Genomic DNA, 12,335 nt, shown 5'->3' with positions numbered 1-12,335 from the left:
CTACACCAACTAACCCTGCGAGTATGTTCATTTATCAAATGTTAATTCGACAAAATAAAAGTGCTTTCAGGTGTAATGATATACAGAGGTGGAAGAAGTTTTCAGATATTTTCTGAAGTAAAAGTAACATTACAACTGTGCAGAAAACACTGTGTTACAAGTAAAAGTCCTGCATCTGAAATCTTGAGTTAGCATATTAGCACTCCCACAAGTCAGTGGGTTTTTGGTGAGATACCTGAAATACTGTGGTTAACACAATCTTAAGAGACTTCCACGTTTTGTTCTATGACATAAACTATACAGGCAAATACTCCTATTGTGAATTTTGAAGCTTTTATCTGTCTTAAAAAGGGTGGATGCTAACAAGTGGCTAAATGAGACTACAAAACATCACCATGCCGAACACGCGTTTACAGCCGTGCTGTGGGGGCGATGTGAAGTCATGCCACCGCGGTGTTGTTCGTTTATAGCCTGACGTCAGTTTTTTACCTTTGGCGATTGAATTTACACTTCAAAGTATCATAAATGTTTGTGTGTGCTAGAATTTATTTTCTGCCATAATCCAAAATCCACAGGAAAAATCCCACAGGCTTTTTGAAAAACTAACCAGGGCAATGCTAACTTCCGTGTCGGCCTACAAACGTCATCCCTGGAGCACTGTATGTGTAAACATCATATCACCTAGTGGAGTAAAACGTAGGCTACAATATTGGCTAGTGGAGTAGAAGCAGGCCTATTAGGTAACATGAAATGGAAATACTTAAATGAGCTATATGTAAGAAATATAAAGCAAATAGTCGTAAAATCATCCTAATATGTCACAGAGACTAAGGAATAATGTTCATATAACATACTGATCTCACCGACAACAATAGTACAGCCAGAATATTCGCATTTAAAAAACATTTTTACAGTCCGCAAATCATGTTTATGTTTTGAATTTGTGTTTTGGCCTGTTGCGCCACCCACCGCTGTCTACCAGTCACGCAGTCAGTAGAGTCTCAGCATCAGTTACAGTTACGACTGAGCTACAGCAGCACAGCAAGCAGCATTAGCAGTGTCCCAGTACATAGCATTAGCAGTCTCCTCAGCTGTATCCCGGCAGCAACGTTAGCAGCAGAGAAGCTGGACTTGCTCGAACAGTACGCTGGAAAACAGAAGATCCATGACGCGGCGACGCGGCCCTGCCACGGCAGCCACCCGTGGGCAAACAAATCAGTTTCCAGCGTGCCGCTGTCCAGCAACCTCAAATCTGTAGGGGAGGGGGGGGCGGACACGACTCGCGGCAGTATTTTGAATTTGAGTGCAGTAATCGCTTTGGCCGCATTCTTACATACAGCGCCTTTAAGGTAAGCTACCGCAAAATGGTTCTTTAGTAAAATAGGATATCTATGTGTTGTGCAGATAGCTGGCTACAAACCTGCAAATACATTCAGTGATGATCTCAAAAAATATAAATCAGCCAGCTTTAGACAACCAGCTGAAGAAAGATTGTTTATGTTCTGTTTTCCAGTGGTGGTGGTGGTGGTGGTGGTGGAGGGTTTAAGGTGTATAATCTTAGTAGAGAGGTTCTGTCTGTGAGATTTCAGTCTCCACACCAATACAGTGGAGGAGAACATTTCTGCACATCTTACTTTATAGGGACTGTTTGTTCAGTAGAAAATATTCCCATGAAAATGTACTTCTATTGTATTGGGCACTAATTTTAAGGTTGCACTGTAAGGCACTGATGTTGAATTTTAAATGATTTCTTTCAATGCTGTGAGCACCACAAATTAAATTTCATTCACCTGCACCTACAAAACCTGGTCCAAAAAGGCTGTAACTATTTATAAAAGTTCATTCCCGTGAAGCACCAAGTCCCAAAATACAATTATACCTCAAATTATGAACATAACTCATCCCAAATATTCTGTCTGTGGTGCTCACAAAAAACATTAGGTGAATTTACAGTTTCCTCCAGTGTAATTTCTGTCTGTGTGTAGTGATACGTTTATCTAACTACATTAACTTATGGTACAAGAAAGTGTGTTTTCATTGTTACTGCTTGTTGCTTTTTTGTTATTCATTTAAATAATTATGGGGGTCCCATTCATGAGCACAATAATGGCACCACTGCAAATATTGTGAGACACTGAATGAATCGTAAGCAGCAAAAATCAAATATACCTGTAATATTAACCTAAACAGGGCAGAATAATTATTTTTTACTTTCTAGAGTTTATTTACAGTAAAATAAAAATGTCCCAACATCTCAGACGGAGATCAGGACTGAACTTGAGGACAGCTGGTGCGCTGTGTACGAGATGACTTGACTGCAGCCTATGAACTTAGAATCTGTGTGTGACAGCTTATCTGTCCCCTGAAGTGTAAAAAAGTACAGAAGGTCAATTAGATCTGTTAGATCCTGACCGATCCTGTCGCTATGTCAGGGATAATTAATAGTTATGAATAATTAATGGAGTTACCACTGCTGGGCCACAGTAGCTCTCTCACTTTGGAGATGCACATGTCGTTCCTGCTGCTGTGACTCAGAGGAAAGAATCCCACAAACAGCAGTGAGCAACAAATACAACTTCAGATCCTATTAATGATGGAAAAACTATTTTAACATGCAGTCCAAATGTAAAGATATGCAGTCTAATATCACATGAAACAAATTCTATTGATTTACATAAGTCATTTTTGCTTAGAAAAGACTAGCTCTGCCAATTAACTGACTTATAAACAACTTTATTAATACCAACGTCCCTCAATTCATTATTGCTACAATTCAAATTGTCATTTAAGAGCATACTGTATAACATTGTAGACTTACTGTTTAAAGGAGCAGTGTTTAGGATTTTGGGAGATCTACTGGCAGAGATTAAATATAGAAATCATATCTATGTTTTTATTAGTGTACAATTCAGGGCCGTATTTAATATTAACATTTTCAACCCATACATTTTGCATCCCAACCAATAAAAGATTTTTATTAACAATTTAACAGCTAAACTGACCATTTTAGAGCATTATTAACAAAACCCTTAGATCACGAGCTTTCAAAATTTTGATGACTGAGTGCCATTTCAGGGAGCCAGCATATGATTGAGGACCGCCCAGAAGAAGTACACACACTTTGACTTCTTTATGACATTTTTATGACTTTTTTTATGACATTTTTATAGCATACTAACACTTTAGAGAAACTATAACAATCCACATTGACATAGCCTACGTAACACTCATATCACATTTCAGCTTTGACTTTTTCAATAAATTTTAAAGTAATGAAATAAAGAGGCAGGACAGTGATTGACATTCATTGGACCTGCTCACAGCAGTCGGGCAACAGCTTCTGCTGGGAAAGGGCAACAAACCATACGTAGAACTGCAGTACAACATAATACTAAAACTGGTAATAATAATAATAATAGTAATTTGTTTGTTAGGTTTATTTATGATAATGATTACATTTGCTATATATTCTTTATCAACACATTGGGGACAATTTTGAATATTAATGGGATGCCTGAAAATATATTAAAGGTACTACCTAGGTATAATTACCTGAAATAGCCTGAGTGTCAGACTGAAGCTCCCCGAACCTTCAGTCTGACATGGCTTCCATTGAAGGCGATTTACAAGGGGGAGGGAATTTGATTTTTTCCCTAACCAATCAGTAGAGATCAACGACTCACCCAGAATCTGACGTCATTAGTATCCATGCCTCGGGGGTGCCGAAAACAAGCGAGCATTGCCCATTTAAAATGTCTCCGTCGTCGTGCACGCCCAGCTGCATCGCCGTTAAATCCAGTTTAGCAGCTTCCTTAATTTGGTCCTCCATTAACGCGAGTAGTGGCGAAATACCTCGATAGCATCGTCAATGTGGTCTGTAGGATCTGTAGCGGTCGCCATTGTTGCTATCCTCACCAGTTACCCACCAGCGTACAACTTGACATCAGCGTGGCGCTGACTGGCTAATCGCTAGACCCCCGGCGTTCATTGGTCTGTCCAGCGTTTGGACGAGATAAATCGCAAATTCATTGAAGTATGCCAGACCAGAGATGCAAGCCTACTCAGTTGAGTGGGCGGGGTCTATGGTCTGGAACCAGGCTATACCTGAAACTGACGGTTGTGTTTTTGTTAGTTTAAAATGAGGCCTTCATATCCAGGCATGGAGCGGGTCCTCTTCCACAGAGTCCGCCATTTTGTTTCTACAGCAGCCCAGAACGGACAAACAACAGCCCTGGCCTGCAGCATTTCTATGTTACCAGAAGACTACCATGGGTGACCATAAGCAAGAGGTTAGCGGAGGGGTTTTCAGTTGGTTAAATCCTACACGCTGCCATGTATCACCTACCATAGTACACTACTTGTACTGTTGCCAGTACCATAGCGAATAGAACAAGTGTATAAAAAGGCAAAAGACAAAAATGGCGAAAACAATCCCATTATTATATAAAACTAAAGACATCTTGTCACTATATAGACTGTATTGTGGTCTCATAGTTCCATACATTACCTACTGTGCAGAGGTATGGGTAAACACATACAAAACCAATGCATACCCAATTTTCATTTTTCAGTATAGAGCTTTAAGAATCTAGCTAAATATTATGAACCAACCAATGCTCTATTTATTAACTTACATCCTTTAAAATTCTGTGATCTTGTTGATTTTAAAACTGCACAGATAATGTACAAAGCAAAACAAATAATTTCCTAACAGAAGCTGTTTGAAATTAAAGAGAGCAATACAGTTTCTACCATTTTCTTCCCTGTTAAAGGGTTTTTTGGGGAGTTTTTCCTTATCCACTGTGAGGGTCCAAGGACAGATCGATGTTGTATGCTGTAAAGCCTTCTGAGGCAAATTGTGATTTGTGATATTGGGCTTTATAAATAAAATTAAACTGAGCAGACAGAAAGGGTTACACAGAGGTTTAAGTTGCAGAATAGTTGTGATAAGGAATTAAAACTGTGTAGTTCAGTCTGCAAATTCAAATAAAATGTTCAAGAATATAGTGGTAAAAAATAAAATACTAAATGATAATTATTATTTTGTTTGTCTTTTGTTTGTTTTTTCTTTTGCTTAAAGCGACAATTTTACATTTTTTTTGTTTAGGTTAAAATGCTATTAATAAGCTGATGGCACACTAAATGTAAATGAATTCCACCAGAGATAAAAACTCATAACTGTACCATTCTCATATGGTTCTGTAGAAAACTCTGACCAATCACTGCATTTGGACCAAACGCAATGATTGGCTGAGTGTCCTGTCTGTCTTCCCCATGTGGAGGCCTCCGACTGACGTAACTGCTCACGTAACAGACAGTCTGTGAGACAACAAATAGACTAATAACAGGGACGCTTGTGGATATAAACTTTTCTCCGTAACAATGGCAGACAAATGCGGGCCCCTGCTTCCACCTCCAGCCGCTCCAACAGGGAAATCAGTTGGCAAAAGAAAGAATATAGCAGAAAAAGCTAACACTAAGAGAGAACTTGATGCTGCAAGAGCCAAAACTCGGGTCAACATCGGCTCTGCTTTTGAGCGATGGCGAAGACTGATGCAGCTTCATCCTGAGCTAAAAAGGGACGAGATGGTCGCAGAGTTTCTGCTGGACAGGTATTTTTAGTTTGCCTCTAATGTAACATAGGCCATAACGTTATATATGACAACACAGCATGCAGTTGCTAATGGCTAACGTTAGCCTACTGTAGCGTAGCCTCTGAAACATTAACGTTATCTTCCTCGTGCGTTTCCACTTACTAGTAACGTTAACACTACTATCTAACGTTAGCACTGTAACCTTATTCTAAAACTCATCAGTCATCACTGACTCTGGTTGAGTTTTAAAACTCCGGGGTTGCGTTTGACTGTCTCGGTTGTAACGTTACACTCGCTCTCCTCTTCCGTGTGTATAGCGTTACCTTGGCAACGCCTATGTCTATCATAGACGTAATGAGGACGTAATGGAGGAGGGGGGAGTAGGCCTTTGGAGGGAGGTGGAGTTGCAGGAGGAGGGGGATGGGACTTTGGAGGGAGGCGGGAGTTGTGGATGTTCACATTTTTTCTTAGTGCTGTGTGAAATGCAAGAAAGGTAAGAGTAGCTTTAACTTAAACTTAGCCGTTGTTGAGTAACTCATCACAATATGTTAAAGCAGCTGTGCGGAACTTTTCGTTTTCGTTGATTATAGCGCCCCTTTGGTCGAAGCGGTATGACACCCACAGCCTGGTGTCGTAAAATTCCGACTGCAGCCGGCAATTACCGCATGCATTTGTTTTGGAGAGCGAGAGAATTAACTAACGTAAGGTCAGTCCAAGTAATTAGTGGAAACAGCAAAATTACTCAGTAAATTCTCGTCATGTTTCTGTTCTGATCTAATCTAATCTGTTGTGTATTTTGAGCTACTAAGGCTACCGTAGTAGTGTGAGCCTCAAGTTATTCTGGGTAATGTATTAACCGTTGTTGTGCTACTGGAAACAATGAGAAGCAGCCGTGTACGTTCGGTGTAAGGAGGAATAAACAGTTAACAAGTCATCTGCTGAGTCCGCATTATTATGTGAAAAGAATACTCCGACGATTTGGGAGTTATGCCCTTTCTCTATCATTTTCATATTGAGACAGCGGTTAGCATGGCACTTGTAGGGGGTCAGTATATCTTGCGCAGAGTGATACACCGGTGAGCAACAGCTGCAGCTGGCTCTGGGACAGGTACGCTAGGTCACTCGGTAAAAGCAAACAAAGAGACGACACGGACGATATTACTCACCCGACTGAAAGCTGTCCATCAGCTCCTGCAGGCCTGGGGCCTTTTTTCCAGTTTATTTTAGGAACATGAAAAAAAGTTTCAACCATGCCAGGATTAGTGATTGCTGCAAAGTTTTCACTCCTTGTGATGCACTCTCTGTGGTGGTTTTCCTCCTGATGATATATCTCCCCAACGATGGTAGCACCGAATCCCATTCTGTGCAGCAAAATGGGAGCGGAGATATCGCTAGGCTAAATAAACAGCTGAGTTTTGTTTACAAGCTACGTCTGTGCCTGCTCATCGGTGTATCCCTCCGCGGATCACAGCGCAGGACATACTGACCCCCTATAAGCGCAATGCTAAACGCTGAGACCCAGCCACTGGATGTACAGACACAAAAAAGATACCGATCATGTTGTCTCAATATGAAAATGATAGAGAAAGGGCATAACTCCCAAATCGTCGGAGTATTCTTTTATGTGAAGATACACAGTGAAGACATAACATATCCTAACACAGCAAAGCTGCCTTCGCTTGCAAAGCTAACGCTACTAACGTTAGGTCAGTCCAAGTAATTAGTGGAAACATGCTAACATGCTAACATGCTAACGTTACACACAAATTAGTAGTAAAGTAAGACCTGTTCATAAATGTTCTGGTGTAGCTCTGAATTTCTTATAAACTGAGGACAACTACCTGCTGTATATTTGTGTTCATGGTCACAGCCACAGATAATTTTAGATGATGCTCCTTCGTTATCTGCCATGACATCAAAAGTACAACCAAGTCCTCATAGATACATCTCTGGTAAAACTGTTAGGTGTTACGTGTTCAGCAATGCCCGTTTCGTACTGCTTACTCGAAGAACACTGTAAACACGGCTCCTTCTTCTGTGGTTTAATCGCTGCGGGCTGCTACGGGCAAGCAGAATCACTTCCACCTCGGGTGGCGTATACTGGTTTGCTGACTTCCGCTGTGTGTCCGACCTGACAGGGACAGTTTTATTAATGGTAAAAAGTTCTGCACAGCTGCTTTAAGTAAAAATGGTAGGTAAAATAAGCTTAAGCTTCAGCCTTCATCTTTTCAGTCTATGTTATTTGTTTTCCTTTAGGTTTTTTTATTTTAATTTAATGCCTTGATGTTATTTTTTCTTTATTATGTGCTTTCGTCTTGGAAATAAATTACCGCTAATATGGTACCAGTGAAAATACATTCCACTGCAATCATAATATCAAGGTACTTTTTCCTAAGAGATTAATGGTGAGTGTCATTAATCAGACGTTAACGAGAGACTCTTAACATCACAATAAAACACATTGAGCAAAGTGAATGAGGCTAAAAATGAAAGGGGTTTGTGGTTTTGAGGTCGGTAATGTTTATGTGTGCTGATATGTGGATAAAAGCTGGATGTTCAGACTGTGTGCTGAGAAAGCCTATTTAACCAAAAACAACTATATTTTTCCATGAAGGAATGTGCCTCGTGGCTTCTTCGCCTGAGATTTGTTTGAGCAGCGTGAGAGCGTCAGACAGAGCCTGAAAACGGGCGCCTCACGCCAAAAGTGTGAGAGTTGGCAACCGTGTATAAACACACCGCGATTCATAATACCAATTTAGATCTGGAGACAGCTAGAACAAATGAAGTCTGTTTACTCTCTCTGTCTCCCTCTCTCCCACTTGCTGTCATCGTGCTACCTGGGAGGTGAGTAATGCTGTTTGTGTGGTCTGTCTTAATGTGCTCAGCTCAGTAATCTTCATGTACTTTCGGAGGGCTGTTGTCCAGTAATACTCTCCATCTCCATCTGAGAGGCCTGTGGAGAGCGGAACAAGCAATGCAATCAGCGGCTCATCTCGCTGCCAACAGAACTAGCCTCCTCTCTTGTGAGAAAGCAGCCGCAAATCACAGCTCTGCTTTGAACTCTGTTCCAGTGCAGCCTCTCAAATTAGTAAAATGCTTGGTTTCATGAAAAGAGATCAACTCTTGCTTATCTGGCAGAGGCTCGCATATGAGGGAGATGTTTTCGCTGTGACTGCCTTTGTACTGACAGCCAGAGCTGGGTGAGATCTTAACGAGAGGCTCTAATTCTGTACAGTATCAGACAGCTGACGCAATCCGGATGTTATGAGCAACAGAGACTGCAGACAAACATAGACACAGTGTCTGTAGCATCACCAGTACATTACTGAGGAGACTATTTCAAGCCCGGGGTTTGGATTTACGCTCCTTCCCATCTGGTCAGGTGTCGAAGCCAAATGATCCGACTTTGAGAAAAAGGATTGGAGCCTGGGAGGACCTGAGGTGAGACAAACAAGTGAAAACCAGGAGAGCTGACTGTGACAGGCTGCAAACACACATCCATCTAAGAATAAATTTGAAAGATCAAGTTTCACAACAATTTAAAGGCCCATCTTGATTTACTAACATAAACATAATGTCAAATGTGTTGATATGGTCATTCATTGAGAGGAGCTGTTGTTGTTTTCTAATGTTAAATATTCTTTGAAGTTTCAGATCACTTGTAGAAATACATTTTTGGGACTCCAAGAGAGTGGGTGATGTGACATGAAGTCGGGCTCTCATGCATATCACATCATTTTTGGGGTCTGGAGCTTCAGTATCAATCAACAGTGAATAATCAAATCAGGTAACACCTGACAAAGCTGTGAAACAGAAGCACAGAAACAGCACACTCGCTCCAACAAATTCAAGATTTGAGATTCATATTCATGAGAGTGTTTCTGTTACATAAGTTACACAGCGCTGGAGGACCATCTCTGAAGCTGGACAGGAGCTCTCATGATAAACCAATCAATATGCCACAGCTCAACAATGTGAAAAGACTTTAGGCATTTTAAGTTTTAGTGGGTTGTAGTGTAGTCATTTTTTGTTGTCATTCATTCATTTTCTGTAATCGCTTATCCTGTTGAGGGTTGTGGGGGGCTGGAGCCTATCCTAGTTGACACTGGGCGAGAGGCGGGGTACACCCTGGACAGGTTGCCAGATTATCGCATTTCAAAAAATACTCAAAACAAAATGAACAAAAAAATTAATATATTGGAAAATTAAAACCTGACAAATATTCAAACAGCTAAATATTCAGGTCCAACCCCAATATGAAGGTGGCAGTAACTTCCCAGAAAGTGGCATTGTGCCAACAAAAGCAAACAGAAAAACTGCTAGCTAGGAATGTAAACCAGGCTCCCGAGAAGTGCACCCTGCTGTGAAGCCAATTTTCATAGTGGCCAAATAGTGTAATTACACCATCACATGATGCCTTGAAGCCCAAAAGACTTTCTCCCATTGACTTACATGGTGAAAGACACTTCTGTAAATCAGTGGATACATTTTTTTGAGGGTCACAACCCCAACGAAATTGGGATTTCATCCATTTGTTCCAATAACATTAAAAAAGTCTCGAAGAGCCACAATATTAAACCATTTTATCCGATTCTAGATAGTGGAGTACTGAATGATTCTACGGGCAACACAGTGTGGACGTAGTGCCGATCATCCGGGTAAGTTTATATGCCGCAATTAAACCATTTTGGCTTCATATGCCACTGAGAAACTTTCATAGGAATGAATGTGTTCTTTCAACATCAGATTGTGTTCGTCAAGAAGATCTTCAAGTTTTCCTTTTTGAATGACGAATATAGAATATGGCCATCTGCTGGTGGGGAGAGTTACTTCCTCTCACAAAGGAGCAGAACGTACATACTGGTTGGCTGCCAGCTGTAGTCTTTGAGGTGTCCCCATGTGCAACTTTGTGGCCAAGATAGAGGTGACGCGAGGGCAGGAAAAGTCGTGTCTCACTGCTACTATCTCTCTTTATTTCTTTTTGAAGCCATACATGGGCTAGCACCACAGTACATCGCTGAACTTCTGTGCCCCTACTCCAACTCTGGGCCTCTTACATCTTCAGAACAATGTCTTTTAACTGTCCCACGATTAATGCTAATGAGTAAGGGAGATCGTGCCTTTGCGGCTGCTGCTCCAAAGCTTTGATATAGCCTTCCGCTCTCAATTAAATGCTCACCCTCAATCGACACTTTCAAGAGAAATCTTAAGACGTACATGTTTTCAGTGGCCTTTGGTTGCTCTTAATGGTTTTAATATTTTAGTATTTTTCATAATCTTTTTACGTATGTACTGTAATTGTTCTCACCAGTCTTATTCTGTTTTATATTTGTGTACATATAACATTGATACATTTCCCACTACCTTTTTGTTGTTGTAATATATTTGTTTGCCATTCATTTTAATTTGCACTTTGGTAATCGGCAGTTGTTTTTAAATGTGCTATATAAATAAACTTGACTTGATTACCTTGTAACAACTTGTAAACAACTTCACAGTGGCTTTTGAATTTGTCTGACTTCTGCAGAACATTACGTCACCACAAAGATACACACTGCTGCGTCCAGAGTAACTGAAGTGGTTCTCTTGATCTCTTTCTTTGTTCACTGGAGACTAACCAGTTAAATTAACTCCCACAGAGTCAGAAAACTAATTTTCACCTGTACTCTCTGTAGTTCCATATAACACCAACACACACCGCCTCCAACTTCGGACCAGATGAAGTGGTAATGTGATTAAAAGGAAGATGTTTCACTTTGGTAGAACAAATTTGGAGCACACGGATGTAACACTTCTGATGTTTGTCCAGCTCGACAGTTCCACCTCACTTCCAGCTTATTACTTTTAATTTCTTCCACTTCTGTTTATCTCAAAAAAAGAAAGATGCACATTAAATACTTCTGCTTCTGTAAACAATCTTTCTTCTACTTATTTGCAGTTATTGATAACAAGAAATGAGGAAACCAATAAATCTGCTCTGACAGCTGAACTCCAGAAATAATTGGAATTTGAGCGTGTGCTGCTCTTCCTGTTGAAAACATCTTACAGATAGTCTGGGACTGTTTTATTCCAAACAAGATTTAAATCTACTCTAGCATCTTATACCACAACTTCCATCTTGTGTCTGGTGGTGTTCAGGTGGCCTGTTGGAGCTGGTTAACGGGGTAATTATTCCACCTGATGGATGTGGCACTGAGACCAGGTGGCTCATCACAAAATGGCCTGATCAGGGTAAATCTATTCAGTGATAGGTTAAGGCTGATATTTACATGCTGGAGGCACACATACACATTTAGTCTACGGATCAGTTTTCATTTACATTCACTGGGTTGTCCTCAGCAGGCCCACACATCTCCAACCTGTGCATGTTTGGTTTTAATGAATGTATCTGCAGCATCACAAAATAATCACAGTGCATATGGCTTCAAAACATATACCATTTGTTTCACCTTAAATATCGTCTCATCATAACTAAAGCATGAGTAATGTTTTCAGGGTTATGTTTACATGTCTCAAAGCTCTGAGGTAGGCATTGTGTTCACACTCCAGAAAAAACAATGGATTTCCTTGAATTTTTCAGACAGACATATCAGGAGAAAATTGACTTTGTGTGAGATCTGTCACTATCTCAGCAACATGCTGTTGAGAGTTCTGGTGACACTGATATGATCTCACACTGAGTTGATATCAGATAATAGCAGATAGCTAGCACATAAAAATGAGCCGCAAAATAAGGAGCAA

At 40.5% G+C, this 12,335-nt stretch overlaps 1 protein-coding gene across 1 annotated transcript in view; it reads right to left on the bottom strand.

Annotated features, from left to right (window-relative positions):
* tafa3a (TAFA chemokine like family member 3a) overlaps window positions 1-12,335 on the bottom strand; it is a 171,902-nt gene that overhangs the window by 66,869 nt on the left and 92,698 nt on the right. The window lies entirely within an intron of this gene.

This window comes from Epinephelus lanceolatus, chromosome 1 (assembly GCF_041903045.1).
Source record: "Epinephelus lanceolatus isolate andai-2023 chromosome 1, ASM4190304v1, whole genome shotgun sequence".
Lineage (NCBI taxonomy): Eukaryota > Metazoa > Chordata > Actinopteri > Perciformes > Serranidae > Epinephelus > Epinephelus lanceolatus.
This window is presented reverse-complemented; position numbering and strand designations above follow the sequence as displayed.